The sequence below is a fragment of the Lissotriton vulgaris genome, chromosome 6, assembly GCF_964263255.1.
Source record: "Lissotriton vulgaris chromosome 6, aLisVul1.2, whole genome shotgun sequence".
Lineage (NCBI taxonomy): Eukaryota > Metazoa > Chordata > Amphibia > Caudata > Salamandridae > Lissotriton > Lissotriton vulgaris.
The window spans coordinates 1,224,598,125-1,224,621,549 of NC_141694.1; the positions used below are offsets into that span (position 1 = coordinate 1,224,598,125).

Genomic DNA, 23,425 nt, shown 5'->3' on the forward strand with positions numbered 1-23,425 from the left:
TGGGCCGGAAGTTTATAGGCCAGTCTTAAATTTTCAAATGATTTAATACCTCTATCATTATATAAATAGCCCAAGCAGTTTACTCCATAGTTCACCCAAATTTTACCCGCTTGATCCCTAAATACTTCAGGAAATGTGGGATTCCCCCACAATGGGTAGTTTTTATGAAACATCAGTAGATTGCACCTAGTAGACATTGCTTGTTAAATATATACAATATCCTTAACAGTCTTAAATTTTACCCTTTTAAAATAGTTTGAATCTCTAATTCCATATAAAAATGTATCCCTCTGGTTCCCCAGCATAAATGTGAAGACAAAATCAGTCTGATCTAGGCCGACCAAACTGCGAAAACGACCCGTAAAAGCAGCCCAAACAGACTTTGAAATCTGCCCACCTTGATCATATGTAGCTTTAAGCAGCTCAATCGCCCTCCTCGGTTTTTATATCCCCAAATAAAACTACTAAAAACCCCCTCTAATTTAAAAAAAAATATGTTGGGACTTTCAAAGGAATAGAACGAAAGAAAAATAGAAATGTAGGCAATATTTTCATTTTGATCAAGTTACATCTCCCTAACAGGCCTATAGGGAGCCTATGCCAAATTCTTAACAATGTAATAGTTTCTTTTAGCAAGGGTACATAATTTAAATCACCTATCTGATTAATGGTAGCCGTTATCTTTACTCCCAAGTAAGGTATAGTGACGCAAGATCCGATAATGGAGTTCTGAATCCCGACAGTGGTAAGTACCTGAGTTTTGTCAGCATTCAATTTGTACCCTGCAACCTTGCCAAACTTGTCTGCTTCTACCTTAATACTAATTGCAGCTTCCTCTGGGTTGATTGCATAGACTGCAATATCGTCTGCATAGGATGTGATCTTTAGTTTAGTATTGTCAGCTTTTAAAGGTTTAATTTGTGTGCACTTTTGTAGTGTGCCCAGAAATGGCTCTATATAATGAGTGGATAATAACGGGGACAGAGGGCATCCCTGCCTTGTCCCACACAGAATCTGAAATGGAGGTGAATGCATTCCCCCATACGACAGCTTGGCCTGTGGATTACAGTATAAAGCCTGTACGCAGGACAGAAATTGAGGTCCTAGACCAACTTTGGCCAGTACGGCCCATAAGAAGTCCCACCTGACTCGGCCAAAGGCCTTTTCGGCGTCTAATAATATCATACCGAAGTCGATCCCCATCTTATCTGCGTAATCGAATGCCCCAATGGCCATATTGACGTGAGCAGTAGTGTCCCTCCCCATAATGAACCTGTGATGTCTTTCAGAAACTAGTCGTGGCATAAGTGGAGCTAGGCGAGTTGCCAAGATCTTTGAAAAGACCTTTGCGTCAGTATTAATAAGTGAGATAGGCCGATATGACCTGCATTCTGTTGGAGATTTGTCCTTTTTTAAGAAAAATACAATTTGTGTTGTATTCCATGACTCCGGCACCTGCCCACTTGCTGCCACCGATTGTATCACTCTACACATAGGCAATAATAGTACTCTTTTAAAAGATTTACAAAATTCTAATGGCAACAAGTCATCTGCAGCCGCCTTCCCTGTTGGTAAAGTTGACAATGCCAGTTCCACTTCTTCTATAGACATTATGTCTTCTAATTTAACTGTTTCCTCCGCATCAGCTATTGGTATGCCGCTATCCTCAATATAGCTTAGTGTGTCTTCCTGGTTCGGGTCCCATGTACTATAGGTACACTCCAGTTTGGTTACTGAGGTACCCTTGTGAGTCCCTAGTATATGGTTCCTTAGATACCAAGGGCATAGGTACCCCAGAGGCCTACCAGGGGCTGCAGCATGTATTATGACACTCCTGGGAAGCCTTCCAAAATGACAACACAGGACTGCTACTGCATGCACCCCTTACTAAGATATAGGTTCCCTATATATACCTTAAATCACTGCACATAAAAACCTATCAGTCACCTCTATGGCAGGCCTAATCAATCCTGAAGGCAGGGTGCTTGGTTTCGTGAGAGAGTGTGCCCATGCATGAGCAGGGCCCCTCTGCAGCCTTCAGAATCTCTTCTCTGGGGCTGTTCTGTGATGCAGCCTTACCATATACTCTTAAGTGCATTATAACCTTGCGGTAAATGCTAACTTTGGTATGGCTGCACGGAAACATGTTGTGTTTGGTGTCAAACACTTTGGAATCCTACCACCCCCACCAATTCTGGCGGCGTGGGGTAGAATTCCACCCTTCTAGAGGGAGAGACATGTACACACCGGTCTACCCAAGAACAAGTTTAAAGAGCCCTGGTGTTGGACTTGGCCCTTAAGGCAGGTTCACCCCTAATCTTTTTGCTTTAGATCTGTAATCTGTGTGGATGATTTTCTGGTCTGTGCGCACTTTTTCCCTGTGTCCCAGACTAAAGTGCGTGCATGTAGTTAGGCTGGCCTGCTCTCCCATAGGGATGCATGGGGAATGTCTGTGTCCCTAGTAGTTCCTGATGCGTGGGGAGTGCATGCTCGAATTTGGTATGTGCGAGTTCGTGGGAATGAATGCTTCGCAGTGGTGTATGTGGCATGTGTGTGTCATGTGTAGAAATGCCATTTCTAGGACTTGGCATATTAATGTAAAATATGCCTGCCGTGTGATTGGCTGGAGCTGGCTGGTGAGCCTGGCTCCAGGAAGGCTGGATGGGTCTGCCCGGTGGTGAGTGTGAGATTAGCATGTTGATGGCTTGGGAGGAGTGCACCTGGTCCCTGATGGGCCTGGACTTTCCCAACACAATGCTGGCTCCACCCCCTGTAGTGCGACTGATGTCCCTAGCCCTGCCAGTGAATAGAGAGGGTGGTTGAGGTAAACAGAGTACTTCAAAACCAGCTGCGACTGGTTTTCCCCCACCCTGCACCCATGAGACAAAGGGAATTTACAGTATAAGAAGGGGCTGTGTCCCCATACAATTTGTCCTTGGTTCTGCTTGTGGATCCTTGCCAGAGGGGGCTGCTGCTGCTGGGGCCAGGAGGACCGTCACTTGGCTTGTCTCCCTGCCTGGAGACCCAGTATGCTGGCTCTGGCCCTGCCTTGCCCCCCTGCCTGCCTCCAGACCTTGCTGGAGCTTTGCTGTGCCTGGAAGCGCTCTTATTTGGACTCATAGCGCTAGGAGCACTTTATTTTCCTTCTAGCGCTGAGCGCGCTTCTCTTGGCGCTTGAGAGCGCTGTGCTTTGTCCCCGAGCACTGGGGAGCACTTGTTGTGCAGCCGGTGCCCACCCGGCATCTGCCCGTTTGGATTTGCCGTTTTTTGATCGACCGAGTGCCCACCTCGGATTATTGCCATTTTTGAAGGCCGGTGCCCACCCGGCATTGCCCTGTTTTTGGATATTGTAAGTATCACGAGGTAGCCCACTCCTCGGATACTGTGAGCCCGCCTGCCTGTCTAAAACGGGCCGCCGCGCTGCCCGCGACGACCCGGAAGTGCTAGGACCGTCAGCCAATCGCTGCACGGCCTGGGAGAGGTGAACCGGAAGTCCCGCCCCGGAGCCGAGCAGCGAGGAGAAGAGCAGCCGGCCATGTCCCCAAGGTGCCTCGGGAGAGGGAGAGGATCCCCGCCCGCGGCACCGGAGCAATCCGCAGGAGAGCCGGTGAGTGCAGGAGGCCTGGGGGCCTCCCAATTGAGAGCAGAGCGGCCCCGGTTGACAGCGGGCCGCTCCACCGAGTGAGGCAGAAGGGAGGGGCGCTGGGACACATTGTCGGTGTCCGCCCCCCCCGTACCGCGAGCTGAGGCTCCTTGTCATTGTGAAGCCACGAGGGCTTCAAGGGGGCACTTCAGGCATCCCGAGTCCCCCCGTGAGGGACTCCAACGTGCCGAATTTGTAATTAGGAGCCCCGAGGCTCCTGGGGCCAATTTGTATATTTCGAGCCCGAGAGGCTCAGGGCATTCCCGAATCCGAGCCCGAGGGGCTCCAGGGCCCCGCAGTTGTTCAGAGCCCAGCGAGGCTCCCACCCACATCAATATTTTGAGAGCGCTGAAGCTCTAAATTGCCTATTTGCCTTGCGAGCCCCTGAGAGGCTCCTTGCCCACCTGTGTTCTTGAGCCCACGTGGCTCCAACGTTTGCCCAGCTGTAATTCACAACTGTCCAGCACTTAGTGGACAGTTGCTACGTTTAGGCTTTGTGTTCTGTGCTGCCTGCGCAGACCCCCTGACATTGAGACTCAGGGCATTCCGCCCCTTTCGAGGCCAGTTGGCCTGAGGGACATTTCGAGTGTTGTACTATGTGCACCCTGCGCATTGTGATTTCTTTGCTATGTGATTCTTGCGCAAAAGTTCTAACCTGCACCTCTGAATGTGTTTAATGCCTCATGTGCAATTGTTGATGTCCCACTTTATGTTTATCCCCTTTTGCTGACCTGCTTAGAGGATTGTTGATGTCCCATTTTTTGTTTATCCCCTTTGCTAGAGGTGTCCTGCTTAGAGGATTGTTGATGTCCCATTTTATGTTTAGGTTTCCTTCCCTTTGCTAAGAGTGACCTGCTTAGGTGATGGTATTCCTTCTTTAGGTCCTGATGATAAGGTCCTAGTTCCCTGCGTGATTTTCCTACAGTGTTTTAGGGTTGCGTAGGAGGTATTTACTCTTTACCAGTGATTACTGGTTGTGTGCTACATGTACTATTTTGGTGCTAATCATTATATGTCTATGTGCTCAGTGTATACCTACAAGTATAATTTCTAACAAGTGCCTACCCCTGACAGTGGTCCAGGTGGCCCTGTCCTGTACATAATCCCTTGTAAATTCTGCCCGTGCCTGTAGGCACATTGTAAAGTTTGTGTGTTATCTAATGTGTTTTTACTATAATACAAAGGCTATTTTTTTATATAACCTTGTGTGGAGTTTCCTTTGTGGTGGGCCTTGGGTGTTGTTGCTGGGGTGCGTGCGCAAATACTTAACTCATACCGCCTCCAGGTTTAGCCTTGCTGCTCGCGCCACGTTACCTAGAGGGTGAGCAGGGGTTATCTTGGCGTGTAACTCCCTTGCCCTGACCTTAGGAATGGTGATCCCTGACTGACTTTGGCGTGAACCCTGGCCAGCCGGGGAACCCGTTTCTAACACCTGGCTTAACAAAATGGATGCTGCAGCCACAGACATGAGTCTGGCCTCCTGCTGCTGACCGAAACTCCGGCAGGGGAGGCCTGGACAATAGGTTTTCCACACACAGGGAGGTGTTACAACCTCCCAGTCATGCTTAAGCGTATTGGGGCTGGGTGGGTGCTCTCAGAGAGTGCTTTGAAGTCTGCACTAGGGGCTAATTTGGTGTCCCTGTGCATAGCCCAGTGCAAACCGGTTGCAGGGGCTACTAGCCCCTGCTCTGGCGCAAAACTAGACAAAGGAAATGGGTATAGCCACCCCTCTTTCAAAACCGTCCCATAGGTGGGTCCCTAGAGTTAGTCCAACTCCTTTCTTAGGTATAAGTAAGGAACCCCTGGCAACAGGACTTTAGATATCCCTGGATGAAACTCTACAACTGAATACTGGAACTTCGATGCTCTACTAAAGACTAGAGGACTGAAGAAATCTACCTTGGGGTCAATGAGTGACTACCCTGCTTGGCAGGCACCAATGAAGCATTTGACGGTCTGCATCTCCGAAGCTCCCGACGGACTCCAAAGTACCTGTAGCACAGGAAGAGGATTTCCAGACTTCTCAGAGGCCTATCCGAGTCTCCAGCAAAGCTGAGACCCTCAGCCCTCACGAGTTTTGTGGAACCGGAACTCCTGGACTCTGCACATTTGCTAGTACATTAACTTCTTGACATCTCTTGAAGTTGTGCTTTGGGTTACTTGTATCTATTTTAAGTGTATTACCCCAAACTAAATACGTAAAATAAAAACTACATAAAAGGTAACATGTAATATGGTCCGATATGCTATAGAAGGGTTCTGGTGACGTCCTATACCAAGAAGGCTGGGAGAGCAAGTGCTCTGCAAACATCAAACAATTAATTTGTGTCTGAAATAGGATTAGCACTCCCCATTGGACTGACAAACATAGTGTCCCTGTTATGTCAAAACTGCTGTCACTATTTACTAAAAACTGCAAACTGTTATGAGGTGACTGCAGGGCACAAAGGGTGTACTTTGTTTCTGGACTGTGATCATTACAACTGTCAGATGAGCCCTTAGGCACTGGTAAATGGTGATGTGGATATATATACGTTCTGCAGATCTAGCAAGTAGAAATAAATATAATCTCTGTATCAACGGCAGAATAGTTGCAAACTCACCACCTTTAAAAGTGGTTGTGATTTGATAAATGAGTTTACTCTGCGTAGGTGCAGAAAAGGGATGTGAAGAAGTGTGGGATAGTTTGGAGGGGTGAAAGAAAGGATGAGAGACAGACTGTCTTTCAAATTGTGCATTGTAAATATTCATTTATGTAAATAATTGATTGGTGGCCTTTATTAATCCTTGCAAAAACAGCATTCATTTGCCATTGATAAACCTTCAGAAACAGTAATTTCAAAACCCAGAGGCCAATAAAACTAGGATGCTGTAAAGAAGAGGTTGTACAGTTTTCTTTAGACGGGGGCCGAGGGCAAGGGATGAGATTTGCTTTGTAGACCATCCACCATTGCTAGAAGCCAAGTGGATAAAATGTACTGAGACAAAGAAAATACTCAAAAAACTGATGGCCTTAGAAATCCTGTGTCACTTACCCTTTCACCAGAGTAAAGTGTCAAGCTGTTGTTCTGCCTCATAATTGCCTCTGTGGTAGGCCAGCGTGGCTGCAAAAGTGGTAAAGAATGGCATGAGGTAAAACGGATTCCAAGGCCCACTTCCATTATCCACATAACACCATACCCATAATGAAAAACCTTCATCAAAGTTTTTAGCAGCACCCACGTTTAAGAAGGTGGTCACATGCTCCTTTAAATGGCAAGTCTATCTACCTGATTCAATCTCATGAATTATATGAAAAGCACGTGCATGTAAATGTAGAAATACGGATGTGGTTAAAACTAGCAAGCCAAAAAATATCCAATGTGTATGAAGACCTATACCTATTGAACTTATTTACATTGTATTTGTAGGTTAGGTAGGTGTGTGAGGAAGTGCCGGAAAATGAAATGGGGAAGCTAAAAGAAGAGTGACATCTAATCCAGACATAAGGGGAAAGAAGAGGAAAGGGGAAATAATTTGCAAGAAAAGAAGCATAGTCGAACAGTGAAGTGGGCTTAATGACAGTGCAACAAGTGGAGATGCTAAGAAGATCATCTAAAGTTTAGAGGTATTATTGGTTGATGAGAAATGCTAGGAACAGCTTTGTTTAGAGGCTGATGAGGTTAGTTATGGATTGGGAGCAGGGTGTGGTAAATAACATTTATAGGGGATCCAATTTTAGGGAACATGCATGGAGGGCAAGTGAAACACCCAAATACCTGGCTCCTATTCCTCCATTAAAATACTTTTTCACTTACCCATACTCTTCCAGCATTACGATGTGGGATGTCCAAAATCAATGAAAAACTCCTGTGTATCATGTGGTGTCTAGAAAGGCATACAGGAAGCTGTAAAGAATCCAAAAATGATTTCAGCAAAGATTAAGGCCAACTCCAGCCTCCACTACTGAGGCTCACGATCCTGCTCTGCCCACAACTTTGTATTTGAGGATATCAAATTATTAATATTGTCCTACCATTTTATAATAAAACATAACCAAAAGGTTGAGAAGTATATATAAATAAGCATAGAGTTTTTATTCTGAATACACATCTGCAGTGCTTAAATATATATATATGTGTTAAGTGTATATCATCAATTTATAAACACACACATACACACATACATATATATATATATATATATATACAAAATTGAGGAAGTGATATTCCCAATTAATAGTTGCAAATCATGGTTATAAAATTCCATTTATTCTAACTAAACCTTGATAACAGAGGACAAGTGGAAAGTAAGCTTGATTCTGAGATTTATATATATATGTGAATACTGGTAGTAACACATTTAAATATGGCCGCTATACTCTATCACAGTGGTACAAAAGGGGTGGTGGCCAGGCTTGCTTGAATCCAGTGGCACAGTGAGCAAGGGACTCACGTCAGAGCATACCCTGCCCGTCCATCACCACCCCCTTTTGTACCGCTTTGTTCGCCATAAGTTGGCAGGATATGCTCAGACGTGAGTCCCTTGCTCACTTTGCCACTGGATTCAAGCAAGCCTGGCTGAAGACGGCTGTAATGCCAGAAACCGGTCCTAGGAAGCTTGAATCCGGTCCAGGGAAGGCATGGCTTGGCAGTTCGGGCTGGACTGTTCCCATGAGGCACAGGGTCAGACTGATTTGCATATGGCCATGTCTGAACTGGGGTGGCAGAGTGGGCTAAAGAACGGTGATGGATTAAACCCAGATCTGTTGACTGGTTGTGAGTGTTTGATTGGTTCAGATGCTCCGTCCATCACCACCCCCTTTTGTACTGCTATACTCTATCAGGCAGGGTCCCATAGGTAGAACACTGGGTCCATTGTCGATTTCTATAACCACTGTGTTTTGTATTTTAACCTCAAAAAAATGGTGGCTTAACATCGTGAACAAGGGAGCTTGACTCCCGAAACGCATTGATGTAACTCGTCATTTAATAAACTGAGTACGTTTTAAAACCCTACCCTGAAGTGCCGGATGGTTGTCTACTATTTCTTGGATGATCTCATATCCGATATTGAGCGATGTGGCGGATCGTCACTGAACCGGCACCACCAGTGTTTAGGCAGCACGCCAGTGCAAACCGCCGTAACTTGGAAGAAAAACGAAGACAGGCGTGCCCCCCGTGAATGTCTTCAGCTGCAAACCCAAAGTTGAGGAGTGAGCGGACCGCGGCTGATTATCGGGAACCCGGACGTCGGAGGATCGCGGAGTCTCGGTGAGTCAGCGCAGCTTCATAACTCCAAACAAGCTGTGGGATACTGCATACTGCATACGGCAACGGGAGCTGGGCTGGGACACAGTGTGAAGCGCATTGGAAATTGTGCGCGACAAATCCGCTTTGGGTGACAGAGCGGCTTTAATTAAGTGTGCCAACTCGGTAGGGCGTCACCAGTCACAATATGAGTGACGGAGAATGTGCAGCTAGGGAATAAGAGGCCCTAAAACTCTTTGAAGAAGTAACGCAAACCGCACAGAAGGAAAGAGGGGCAGCTGCCCCAACTGGCAATACAGATTTAAACATACAACTGCAAAGCTATGAAAAGTTGAAGAGGGAAATCTCACGTTGGTGGGAAGTAGCATCCCTACGCAAATATTTACAAGTGGGAAGTGTCCCACGTGGACTTAGAATCATGATTACCCCCTCCTATGAAAACCCTGACATTGAAATGCTTGGAGAGTGGGCAGAGAATAGTGCGGCCAGCTCTACTAATATGATAGGCATCCTATTGAAGTATGTGGAGAAAGAACGCTTGGAAGTGGTGGCAAAAATTAAAGAACTAAATGACATCCTAGATAAAAATGATGACAAAGTGAGAATTAATAAATTCAAGCTCGATTTAAAAGGTAGGCTGGAGAAATATGAGAAGTGCATAAAGGACAGAAAAGCCACAAAATTTATAAGGGATTGTATTGACTTCGAATCTGGACGAATCTACACCAGAAATTTGATATGGCAAGGCGACAAAAAATTCATAGCGGCCAAGTAGACCAGCACACTACCTCACAATGTGAAGTTAGCTCAACACTGGTTCCGAGAAAGAATCAGATGAACCAGGCAATAGAGAATCTAGGGATGTGAGACTGGCTGTCACAGAGGAATTCTGTTTTATGCTGATGGAACAACAGTCCAACCATGGCATGGGAAGAGGAAGGAGTTGGGGAAGAGGCAGAGGAAGAGGAGACAAAGAAGAGGAGGCGAGGGATAAAGGAGGAGCACAAGGCTGGCAAACAAAAAGATCGTTGCGCTCGAACACAAATAAATAATTGAGAAATTAACGGATAATGCAACAATAATTAACTTGAGTTCTGTGGAGATAACAGAGGATGAGGAAATGATATTGAAATTAGGACTATCTTTCTGCGACAACAATGAGTACAATTATCCTAACAGCAGAATGGACCTATATCGCTACATCCGTAAACTCAAGCTATCTAAGTTGCATGCAAGCCAGCATGAAATTAATCTTCAAGTTCAAGAACAGACTCCTACATCCAACAACAATACAACCTTCCTTAATGTTAATAATATACCGGCCTTAGAGGCCATGATTTTTATGTTCAATGATACTAGTCAGATTGAAAGTGAGGACTCAACTAGAATAGGAACTGGTTTGGATAAAAGTGATCATACACCGTTTAGAGCACCATCCAGATTTTTACCTCAACCTGTGAGAGACAATTTGGATATTTTTGGAGCTAATGTAACCAGAGATCTTAAAAATCTATACTCTGTGGAGAACCAACGTAAACGGAAAATAGATCCTAAGAAAGCTTTATTTCATAAAACAGTGAAAAAATTACAAGATAAAGATGGACTCTTGATAAAGCCCTCAGAAAAAGGAGGGAATATTGTATTGTGGGGGAGGGAGCAGTACAAGAAAGAAGCGCTTAGTCAATTGCAGGATTGTAGTTGCTATAGCAGGATTAGCCCTAAGGAGTTTGAGAAGGTAACAGTGGAATTCTTTGTGAGACTAGATACCTGGAGAGATGAAGGGCTTTTAAGCTGGGATGAATACAAGTTTATTAAAAGAGAGAAAACAGTAATCCCAGTATTTTACATGCTCCCCAAAATACATAAGAATCCCACTAGTCCACCAGGGAGACCTATTATTTCTTCTTGTGGTAGTTTATTTGAAAATGCTTCACGCTACATTGATTATTTTCTTAACCCAATAGTTAGATCACTTCCCTCTTACATTAAAGACTCAACTGGCTTTTTAAAATGTACCTTTGACATTCGTTGGGATGAAGAGACCATGGTATTGCTGACATTAGATATATCTACATTATATACTAGTATCAAGCATACCGATGGACTAAGAGCAAGTGAATACTTTCTTAATAGAAGACCAGCTCGATTTGCCACTCAGAATAGAATGATTTTAGAGCTTACGGAATGGTGCCTCACTAAAAACATTTTTCTCTTTGGCAACGACTTCTTTCTGAAGGAACCGGGGAATGCGATGGGCACCTGTTTCGCCCCAAGTTATGCCAACTTACATCTTGGATGGTGGGAGGAACGGGTGCTCGGGGTGGTCCCCTGGACCAGTGGACTGAACATGTCCTGTTGTGGGTTCGGTCTATTGATGATGTCTTCGTGCTGTGGCAGGGCACAGAGACAGACATCGAGCTGTTCATTCTTTAAATTTAGAATTTGTAGGGCATTACAGTAAAACCACAATAGATTTCCTGGACATTCGGATCAAACCCCTTGATGGTAAATTGGAGACAACTGTATTTTACATGGTCACTGCCGGAAATTCAGTTCTCCATGCAAAAAGAGCTCATCCAGCTGTGTTAATTAGAAGTATCCCCTTTGGGGAATACTATAGAGCTAGTAGAACTTGCAGCAGTGAGGAAGAATATGACAGAGTAGAAAAAGAAATGACCCAGAGATTCATTCAAAAGGGATACCGTCAAGATGTATTGAAAGGGGCATCGACCAAAGCGAAAAATCTGGAGCGGCAAAAGATATTATTTGAACCTTCTAGAACGAAAAGACAGCAGGAACAGAGTAAACATTTGAGAAACCAGGATAACTCTAGATTTATAACTACCTTTAATGTAAAACACAGGTAAATTAGATCTATCCTGAATAAACACTGGCATCTTCTAAGAAACGATCCGGTGTTGGGTACTAGAGTAAAAAGAAATCCAGAGGTTACATATAAAAAAATCCAAATCTCTCAAAGACCTGATTGTCCAAAGTGAATTCACATTCTGGAAAACATGGCGGCCGGCTAGCAGCAGGTCGCGAGTGCAGGAGGAGTTATGGTGTGCTTTACAGTACAAGCAGGAGCCTTTCGCTGTTATTCCGGGCGGAGGTATATGATGTGAAGTTTGCAGTGCGGAGCGGGTCTGAACAGCCAGTTTGGGACGTCTTTTTTTTTCCGACACGGCTTGTCGATACGGAGTGCTCCGTATGGAGGTAGAGGCGGAGGAGCTTGAGAGTCCGGGAGGAAGCAGGACGCCGAAGGCGGAGCTAGCCGCGACTGCAGCAGCTGCGGCAGGTCGAGTAGAATCCATCGGGTGGAAGAGGGCCACCCAGGAGGTAGGGAGAGGCGGGCGAGCTGCTGCAAAAATCGCCCTGAGAGCGGTTGGGGGGCGCGGAAGAGGCGCAGACCTAATTTCAGTCTTGCCCAGCAGAAATACCAACAAAAATATCACGGAGAACAAGGACGGCAAGGCAGAAGCTGATCAAGGGAATCCAGGAGGTACTGTTGTCCTTGCAGGGGGTTCAGTTAAGCCGATTAAAGCAGGCTGTACTCTGAGGAGTGCAGGGAGGGGAGTGGAGGGCAAGACACTAACAAGTAATTTTACAGTTACCTCCCTAAAGAAAGCACAAAAGAAAATAAGCATTGCCAAACAAAGCTGTAAATTGGTGAAACACAGTTTGGAGCATAAGATTAAGACAACCCCGTCCCTCAATTCGTATTTCAAACCTATTCCAAAAATACTGACATTAAAACCTGACCCTGTAAGGTTGAGTCAAATTCAGGGTACAGAGGCAGGGACAGGGCTGGTTCCTGACTTAGAGGGGTTGCAAGATTGGTCCCCCCATTTGAGTCCTAACAGATTTCAGGTTCTAGCATCGGACATGGAAGGTTCGAGTCGAGGAGACAGTGGATTTAGCGGACCCAGTTACATTAGGCATGGCTCACTTGAACGTCTCAGGGGAAACGGCAAAGGAAGACGGGAGTGGTGTAGGGAATACAGAGGGGAATTCCAGCAGTTACACCCCCGGGGGAGAAAAAGTTTCAGCAGATGAACTCGATCAGGCTAATCCAGATTTGCCGATAATTGCCTTGCTACAGAAATTAGATAGAAACATGCATGAGGGATTTGAGGTATCGAAGGCTAATCAAGAAAGTATTTGCGCGTCCTGCAGTTTGCTCAAGGCTAAATTCAATGAGTTAAGCTCACGCACAGAAGTATTAGAAGTAGAGACAAAAAAGCTGTTGGAGTCTGTAATAGACAATTGTAAGGAAATTGACGAGATTACGTTTAGAGAAAGGGTGCAGGAAGATAGAGTGGAGAGGTTGGAAAATATGCAAAGGCGCAACAACCTAAAAATTTTGAAGCTACCTGAAGGTAAAGAAGGCGCAGATGTTAAAAAATATGTGGTGCACCTTTTGAAATCTGAGCTAGATCTGGAAGAGGACGAGGAGTTGATTTTTGCAGACATACAGAGGGTACACCGCGATCCCTTCAGGCTGAATCCAAACAGAACAAAGCAGAGGAAAATATTAGTCAATTTTTTGACGTACAACTTAAACGAAAAAATGTTGTCAGGTGCTCTAAAAAAGAAAAGTATAACAGTTGATGGAGCCAAGGTAGAAGTAAGATCTGATTTGTCCCCAGTAATGGCGAATAGACAGTGGGAGCTAGGCAAACGGATAGAGCCTCTTAGAGATTTGGGTGCCACAGTTCAACTCAAGTTTCCGGCGTTTCTGAAAGTAATGTGGCGAAATAAGATGTATTTGTTTCGTGTTGTCGAAGAAGTAGATACCTTTATTGAGCAGTGTAGAGAGATGATTCATGAGGCAAACATTTAATTTAGTGTCTGGCTCTGAATTGCCTTTTTTTTTTTTTTGCTGGTGGGTTATCCTGTACAAAATGTATGTATTGAATAGCACTAAGAAGGTTAGCACCACCACCAAAGGCACTCGAAGGGCCGAGGCCATGGGCAGGTTGGTCGGGTTTTCCAAGGGTGGGGGGGGGTGAGAGGGATGGGAGAGGGGGGAGGGGGGGCTGGAGTGGAGTTTGGGGGGAGGGAAGAGGTGGGGAAAAAAGTATAAAAATAGTCCTCAGAAGCTTATTTGTCACTAGGTTGGCTCTTGTATTTTGTTTGATATCTGATGAGCGGGGCTAGCGCAATGGATTTGAAAATGTTGTCATGGAATGTTAATGGGTTACGTGTAAAGTCCAGAAGACGGTTAATTTTAAAATATTTAGAGGACTCATTGGCCCATAATATTATTTTACAAGAAACGCATCTAACTGCCACAGAGTGTAAGGATATTTTTGGAACTCAAAGGTGAGTCGCACATTTGTTTAATACACCTCAAACTATAGTTACAAAAGGGGTGGTGATTTTGTTTTGAATCTATGGCGGCAGATGCTAGAGGGAGATGGCTGATTTTGCAGGCAAAAGTGGCAGGGGAAATGTTAAATATCCTAGGATACTATGGGCCAAATCAAGATGATGTGGGACCCCTGGACACTTTGGCCAGAAAATTACTAAGTTTTTCAGGGAAAATTATTATGGTGGGAGACTTCAACACGGTTTTGGATAATATTCTAGATCGCTCAGGAAAAAGGGGACAAGGTAATGTGAAAATGTCAAACAGAGTTAGGCTGCTGCTGACCCAGTATGGTTTATGTGATATATGGCGGGTAAAATCAGGGCAGCAGGTTGGATACACGTATTATAACCAAAAGTACAAACATAAATCACAAATAGATTATTTTTTGCTGGATTTGAGATTAATGGATTATGTAACAGATACTAGCCATGTAGGCGTTCATATTTCAGATCACTCCGCTATAACACTGAATTTGAGGTTTAAGATAAGCAGATCAGATTCAGCCTGGAGTTTAGACCGCACTCTCCTCCTAGACCAGAAATATTTAAAAGTAGCAACGGAGGAATTAGGAGTTTTCTTACAGAAGAATCTGGGTTCGGCTAAGGTTGAGACGGTCTGGGAAACATGTAAAGCGTTCTTGAGAGGTAGGCTGGGAGCTTTGGGCGCCAAGAAGCGCAGAGACTATTATAGAGCTGTTTCAGAACTGGAAGAGAAAATCCGCTTAAATGAAGCTAAGATTATTGACGAGGGAGACTCTAAAATAGCGGAGCAGGCTACACACGATATAGCAGAGTTGAAATTAGATCTTATGGCAGTTCTCAGGCATAGAATTAGGGAAAAATGGGAAGCTAGCAATTTGGCACATTTTAGTTATGGGGAAGGCTGCAGCAAACTTTTAGCATGGAATGCGAAGAAAGACCAGTTACGTAACTTTATTAAGGAAGTGAAAACTGTTGACTCAGACACAGCAATTATAGATAGTAGAGGAATTGCAGAGGCTTTTTTCGAGTATTTTTCAAAAGTATATAAGGAGGATTTAGACCCGGAGCCTCCGGCCATTAGGGAGTGGGTGCAGCTTGTAAATCCACTTCCAACCCAATTTAAACAAATCCTAAATGTTGAAATATCTTTAATGGAGGTGGAAAGGGCTATAAAATCGGGTAAGAATGGCAAAGCCCCCGGGCCGGATGGTCTTCCGCCGGAAGTATATAAAACTCTGATAGGACTAATCGCCCCAGTATTACATCAGTTATTCAATAGTATTTTTCAAGGGCAGGCAGCAATGCCTGAATCTTGGAATGAGGCGGTTATTGTTTTAATTCCTAAACCAGGAAAATCACCCAAATATCTTGATTCATACAGGCCAATATCACTACTAAATTGTGACTATAAACTTTTTGCAAAGATCATGGCTGACTGGCTAAGCTTGGTTATTTCAAAATTAGTACAGGAGGACCAAAAAGGATTCATTAGGGGTAGATTTTTAAAGGAGCTCACTTTCTCACTGATAGGTGCTATATATTTGGCCACAGCTTATAAACTTCCATTGGCAGTAATTGCACTCGATGCCGCCAAGGCTTTTGATCGAGTTAACTGGTCCTTTTTGAAGTCCCTAATAGGTCATCTCGAGTTAGGGACGTGTTTCACCAATACACTGTTATCTTAATATTGCTCTCCTACCTCAAAGGTACTGATTAATGGTATGCTAACACAATCCATTAAGGTGATGCGCGGCACAAGGCAGAGATGCCCCCTGTCCCCATTATTATTTAATTTGTATATAGAACCACTTGCTTGCAGGATCAGGAATGCAGAAAATATATCACCTTTTGTCGTAGAAGGATGGGTTAAAAAAATAGGTCTTTACGCAGACGATATTATCATCTACACCCCCAATTTGCATCAATCAATGCGTAGTTTGTTGGAGCTCACCAAAGAGTTTCGCCGGGTTTCTGGCTATGAAATTAATGAGGACAAGACCGAAATCATGTCGTGGAACTTGACCTCAGAAGATATCCCGTGCAAAAAGGAGATGAGATACTTGGGGGTAAGGATCACGCACAACATCGGTGAACTAACTAAAATCAACTTTTTGAAGATTAAAAAAGAAATAGGTTCTATACTGCGAGGTTGGGGGCATCTACCACTCACTCTGTATGGCCGCACGAATCTGGTTAAGATGGTGATCCTGCCAAAAATGACCTTTCTGTTTGAAACAATTCCTCTGGCATTTAACAAGGACTGGCTTAAGAAGTTACAGAGCGAGATTTGTTCTTTTATATGGGCCTCGAAAGGGTCCCGTTTGTCCTGGAAGAAACTTAGGAGAAGATGGTCTAAAGGTGGATTGGCGGCCCCTGACTTTTTGTTGTATTTATGGGCTTTTCAGTTAAAGAACTTTAGGGTATTATTGGGTGTTCCGATGGCCACAGTTATTGGGCGCATGTTTTTGGCTATGCTTAAGAAGAGTAACCATAACGAGGGCGGTTTTTTGTGCAAATTTCCGGATCCAAAGTATTTCAAGAAAGTAAGGCTAAAAATTTTGCGGGAAGCAGCAGAACTCTGGTACAAAATCAGGAGAGTTATAAAAATTCCCTATTATGGATATAGGGCTTCAATATGAGATGCCCGAGGTTTACCTCTTTGGTCCCAAGATGCGCTAGCTACGCCGCTGAGAGCAGCGGGTCTAGAATGTTGGGGAGATCTATTTCCGGATGGAAAATTGATAGATTGGGGGCAAGGGGAAGCCACTTGGGGGAGGGGGTTTTCAAAATGTAAGTATCTACAGATACAAAGTTGGGCGAGCAAAATGGACATTGTTATTGGACTTCAGAATGATCTGGAAGATAAACTTTTTTCAAATCAAGTTTATAAAAAGGAAGTGGCTATGTGGTATTGGTCAATGTTGGATACGGAGGATGGTCCGTTTCTACTTCAAGTGGTCCTGTGGGGTGAACGCTTGCCGGACATCGCTACGGAGAATGAATGGCAAGTAACGATGACTATGCTATATAAAATAGTCAAGTCTGCAAATTTAAGGCGAAATCTTTTGTTCACTATCCACAGAGCATATTGGTCTCCCCATAGACTCTCTAAATTCAAGGGCGGCGGTTTGGTGGAATGTCCCAAATGTAGAAGCGCCAATGTGGACGACTTGCACATGTTTGTGGAGTGCCCAAACATCAGGGAGTTCTGGGAGGCAGTAAGTAATTGCTTGTCTCGGTCTGTAGACCTGAAGATTGAGGCAAGTGCTGAATTTATTATTACTGGAAGATATGACCTGCAGAGTAAGATCATTAATGATAAAGCTAAATTGGTGTTTTATGGTGTCCTGCTTGCTCGAAGGGAGATCTGTAAACTATGGGTTTCGCCAATACCCCGACTCTACTGGATTGGGTGAAAGCTATGAGATATTTTGCTAAATTAGACTCTATGGATCAGAAAAGGAAAAAGCACTGATTTTGGTTATCTTTCCTACAGTATTTTGGTAAAGGGGGGATAATGGGGCTGGGAGTTAGGTCTGTTAAAAATAATGGTTCAATGATTAAGGTCTTGGCCTATCTCGCCGACTGTTTTTCCTCCTCTTAATAGGGGATATACAGATAAGGTAGTGGCCGACAGGGGGTTTTGGCCTCGTAGTCCCCGGATAGTACGAAATGAGAGGCTCATCATCCACTGTCGTATCGCGCAAGCCTAGGTTTGTAAAGTTGGCTAATGAGATACAAAGCCCATGGGCGGTACTGTGTCGTTTTTGAAGTTGGGTGGCGAAAAGGCTAATGAGGACAAAAAAAAATTAAAAAAAGTGAATTCATTGAAAAAAAGAAAGGCACCTCGACTTGGCTACAACAGAAAACTGGTTTTAAAAATTTGCTAAATGTAAGGCATGCCAACATGGCATGAACCGTACTGGTTTTAGAATTTTTTTTAATAAAATTGTAACTATCAGAAGTTTTCTGACCTGTAAAAGTAATTTTGTTGTATATCTGTTACAGTGCTCCTGTTCAAAAATTTATATCGGAAGCACTACCTTGATTGTTCACCAACGAATCCTTCAACACAGGCGAGCGATTGTCAATCAAGACAGAACGTATCCCATTGCCGGGCACTTTGAGTCCCATCACCAAAGTAACCCTGTGAGCCTGCAGTATACATGTATAGCAGAGGTCCCCAAGAAAAAGAGAGGGGGGACAGGGAAAGAGAACTCCGGAAGTTAGGAACATACTTCAATGTGGAATTTAACTGCATAGAACCATATGGGCTCAATGTAGATGAGGACCTTTATACTGTCATGATGAATATGATGAAGAGTTAAAATAGGAGAATCTGCACGTAAGACCATGAACTGATTGTTTTTTTTTTCAATTCTTTATTTTTACAGTGGTAGTACTCTGATATATGAAAAGATAGGACTTGTGTCATTAATTTTTACTAGGAATAGTTTGTTCAATTTAGGAACTATTATGCATTTGCACTTTATGATATTATTGCACTGTACTCAAATGGATTTTAGAAATTGAAAAGAGTGAAATGTTTACATAGAGAAATTCTATCTAGTTTACATATGCACTTGCACTTTATTTTTTATCATGGTACTGTATTGAAGTTTGTTTAGATTGAGGGGAGCGATATGTTTACATTGAGAAGTTATCACTGTTTACATGAGCACAAGCACTTTTAAGGTGCTAGATGTAATTCGAGAGTCATATTTTAAAATGATTCTAAATTTTTGTAAACTTACTTTTAAATGGATATGAATAATGACCTGTTCTGGAATTGTATATAGGTCATGAGGAATTATATCTATTTGTGGTTTCGCTTTATAGTGAATCATCTTGAAGTCCAACTAATAAGGATTGTACAATGCATATTTGTACTGTTGCACTGGCACTTTAAAATTTGTTAGAACTAGCACCCAACAGAAACAGGCACTTGTCGCCACAATTTGAACAAGCTGAAAAATTCCCAATTCTTGCACTTTTTGAATTTTTACAGTGTACAATTTAAAACTTTGAAAATAATATGTGTTTCAATTTAAATGTACACAATTGAGGAAGTGATATTCCCAATTAATAGTTGTAAATTATGGTTATAAATTTCCATTTACTCTAACTAAAACTTGATAACAGAGAACAAGTGGAAAGTAAGCTTGATTCTGAGATTTATACATATGTGAATACTGGTAGTAACACATTTAAATATGGCCACTATACTCTATCAGGCAGAGTCCCATAGGTAGAACACTGGGTCCATTGTCGATTTCTACTACCACTGTGTTTTGTATTTTAACCTGAAAAAAATGGTGGCTTAACATCGTGTTCAAGGGAGCTTGACTCCCGAAACACGTTGATGTAACTCGGCATTTAATAAACTGAGTACGTTTTAAAACCCTACCGTGGACTGCCGGATGGTTGTCTACTGTGCCTTGGATGATCTCATATCCGATAATATGCCCTTGTGAATTCCCATAGAAGCCCAGGTTCACACCAGAACCTGGGCTTCTATGGGAATTCTCAAGGGCATATTATCAAGCCCCTTATCGCCGCTTTAGCGGTAGTTTCCTGGCGCTAAAGCAGAGATAACGTTATCGCCATTCCTTGATAATATGGCCCCTAGTCCATTACACATTTCTGGTCTTTCAATACCATGTCCTGGTCTTAACATTAAGGAGTAAAAAGAATAAAATTAAGTCAGTAGATCTTGGTAATAGTGATGGTAGAGTTTGGTGGCTCTGGCAGAGGGCATGAAATTAACTGCATATATTTCTGAAAATGTTGTATTCCAAACGTTGTATCACATAAGGCATCATAATTCTCATAGACTTGTTTGTAAAATATATGTAAAGGACACCATATTTCTACTTGCAAATGACATTAAGATGGGTGCTGCCATTAAATATGCATTTACAAAGCTAGGAAAAGTCCTATTTACTTTAGGGCAGTTGAAGTTTGTACAAGTCATCAGTCTGGGTCTACTTCATTAAGAGAAAGCTTGCTTTCTGGTGGTGATGAGATTAACAGTTTCAAAGGTTTGCTTAGAATTTATAATTTACCCAGAAGATCTTGGTGTCTTTTATATTGAGAGTGTGAATGCCTAGTTTAGCTGGTAATGTTGGAATCAAAAAAGAAAGAAGCAGCAGTGATTCACATAAAACCTTCCTCATACATTTTGGCTGTGTGTATATAGTACTATTGCATAAACTATGCTGTCTTGAGAAATATACATTGTAAATAGTCATCTATGTAAAGAATCAATTAGTGGCCTTTATTAACCTTGATGAAACAGCATTCATTTGAAGTTAACAAACCTTTGGAAACTTTATGCCAAAATTTAAAGAACTTTGGGCCACCTTTTTTCCAGTCGCAAACGGTTCGTTTCTGCGATTCGGCCCATTTGCGACCGGAAACCGGCCTTTTCTGATGCATGAACTCATTCCCATTTGCAAATTAGGTACTCGCAATTTTTTGTGATTACCTAAATAGCTAATGCATTTAGGGAATGTCAATTTGCAATTCCCTAAAGGCGATGCATCAGCCCTTTCCTAAATACAAAGTGTGCCTTTAGGAAATGCTAATTACCATCAACTTCAAGTTGATGGTAATTTGCGCATTCTTTGAAAAATGCACAAAAGTGCATTTTTTAAAGTGAGATGTGACGCACACACATGCACTTAGGGCAGGCGTTTGCGCCACATGAGCACTGTTCCCTTTTTTGGGGGGTGCATCAGGTGGGCCTTAGGCCCCCTGGCACCCTTGGAATTGCATTCGCAATTTGCGATTACCAATTTGGTAATCGCAATTTGCAAATGCATTTCCATTCATTCCTATGGCCTGTAGGCTCATAGGAATGAATGGAGTAACATTCCCTAATAGCGTTTCACAATTTGCAGTTCGCTATTAGATAATGTTAAGAAATCACAATTTATTTTGAGATTCCTACATGCATAGGGATTTGCGATTCCAACATAGCAATTCCTTAAAAATCGCTATTTAGGAATCGCAAATCCAAATGTTGATGCATGTGGCAGATAAAGATGTAATCACTGTTGGGTAAAATCCATTTAGGGATGAGGTAGTAAGATAAGACAATGTATGATAGAGCGGATTGTGTACCTTGGCAAGAAAGGACTGTTTTTTTCGACTACACATTGATAGAAAACCAAAAGATAAAATGTACTGATGCAAAGAAAATACTCAAACACATAGTGAAGGAAATGCTCAAACACATGGTGGGCTTTGATGTCCCGTCTCACCCTTTCGCCAGAATAAGGAAGGAGGCTTCGGCTCTCGCTCATTATTGTGCCTGTGGGGAACCACTGTGGCTGCTGTAAAAGTAAAAATTGCATTAGGCCAAACATACTTTAAGACCCATTTTCACTTTCCACACCAAACTCCCCCTCCATGACCACAACAAAAGACTCTCATTAAACCTTTTAGTGGCACCCACGTTTAAGTAGGACCATGATCACACAGAGTTTGTTGCCAGCAACCTAGTTTCAAGTAAAACATGTGACATAGGAGCTGACAAAATTATTTAGCTGTAAAGCCATATCTTTAGCCATGGTACCCTTAAGGGTTTAAAGGCTTTACAGAGCTCCTTTGTCAGAGCAGTGTATTTGGCTAGTTTGCCTATAGACATTCCATGAGTATAAATAGACTGTATAAAGTATTTTTCTGGCAGCAAGGATACATGTTCACCTTGTTAGTATGTAAAGGACTTGGCCGGTTCATAGACAATGGAAAGAGGTGGATCCTAGTGAAATATACTAATTCAAAACAACAACCGTAAACTTGTAAGATTAATGAAAGTCACATAATTTTGCAGAGAAAGGTGAGGTATATCTTGAAATGTGCAAAGTGAGGCCCGTTTTCCTAAACATTAGTCTGGCTATGCAGTGTGTGCTATTTATTGGTACTACATTCATGCATCTTTATTCTTTTTTGTAATTGCACTATGATCTCACACCCCATATACATAGAGTCACTAATGATTAAGAGTGTCCTGAGAGTTCTTCTCTAGAGCTGATTTTAAGGTATTATCCACTATTGCCCACTGCAAAGTTTGTTAACATTAGTTAATACCATGTACTGAGAGCATAACCCATTAATTGACTATTATGTATGTAAGGGGATAAGACAAGGAGAACAGGCAATTAATAGCTTTTACTACTTAGCATGTGGCGAATACATCTATTAGCACCCCTATAGGAAGGTCAATTGCAACTGCTGGCTTCCAGACCTTCACTGAACCTGGAACAAAGGCAAATAAGAATACTTAAATGTAAATTGTAAATGTAAATTGATACTTGTATAGCACACTACTCACCTGCAAGGGTCTCAAGGCGCTTGTACGAATACAACTGTGGAACCCATCCTGGCTTTCCCTGTGAGGCGTCCACTCCTGGGAATCCCCAAGGTGGATGCCAGGCATCCTTAGCGTTGTGGGGGCTGTTGTGGAGATTTAGCAAGCTATTGCCCAGAGTGGGACTCCATGATTGGAATAGGCAACAAGGTGAGAATTATCAGGTCCATGGAATTTTGAGGCGGGGAATTGAACCCTGGTCCCGACCTAGACCTCTGCATCAGGGTCTGCCGCTCTAACCATTGAGCCACACTTCTCCACTTAGTGTGACCATTCTACTGCCTTGGACTAGCTGAACCAGTATCAGTATTCCAGGGAGAATTCTAATAATTATATTAATCAAAAAAGAGTCCATCCACCTGAACAATAGCTGAATATAAAAATCTTGAGAATTTAATAGCATGTATAGAAAATTTAATTTTGCTAATGGTTATTTCTAAAGCGACACAAAAGGGGATGATGGACGGAGCGTTTGAGCAAATCAAACACTCACCCCCAGTCAACTGATCTGGGTTTAATCCATCACCATTCTTTAGCTCACTCAGCCACCCCAGTTCAGACATGGCCATATGCAAATCAGTCTGACCCTGTGCCTCATGGGAACAGTCCAGCCCGAACTGCCAAGCCATGTCTTCCCTGGACCGGAAACAAGCATCCTGGGACCGGTTTCCGATTCATAATCCCCATCAGGCAGGCTATCTTGAATCCAGTGGCCAAGTGAGCAAGGGACTCACGTCTGATCATACCCTAACAACTTAGGGCAAACAAAGCGATACAAAAGGGGATGACGGACAGAGCGTTTGA

At 43.1% G+C, this 23,425-nt stretch overlaps 1 pseudogene; it reads right to left on the minus strand.

Annotated features, from left to right (window-relative positions):
* LOC147708653 (uncharacterized) overlaps positions 1-23,425 on the minus strand; it is a 210,160-nt pseudogene that overhangs the window by 152,148 nt on the left and 34,587 nt on the right.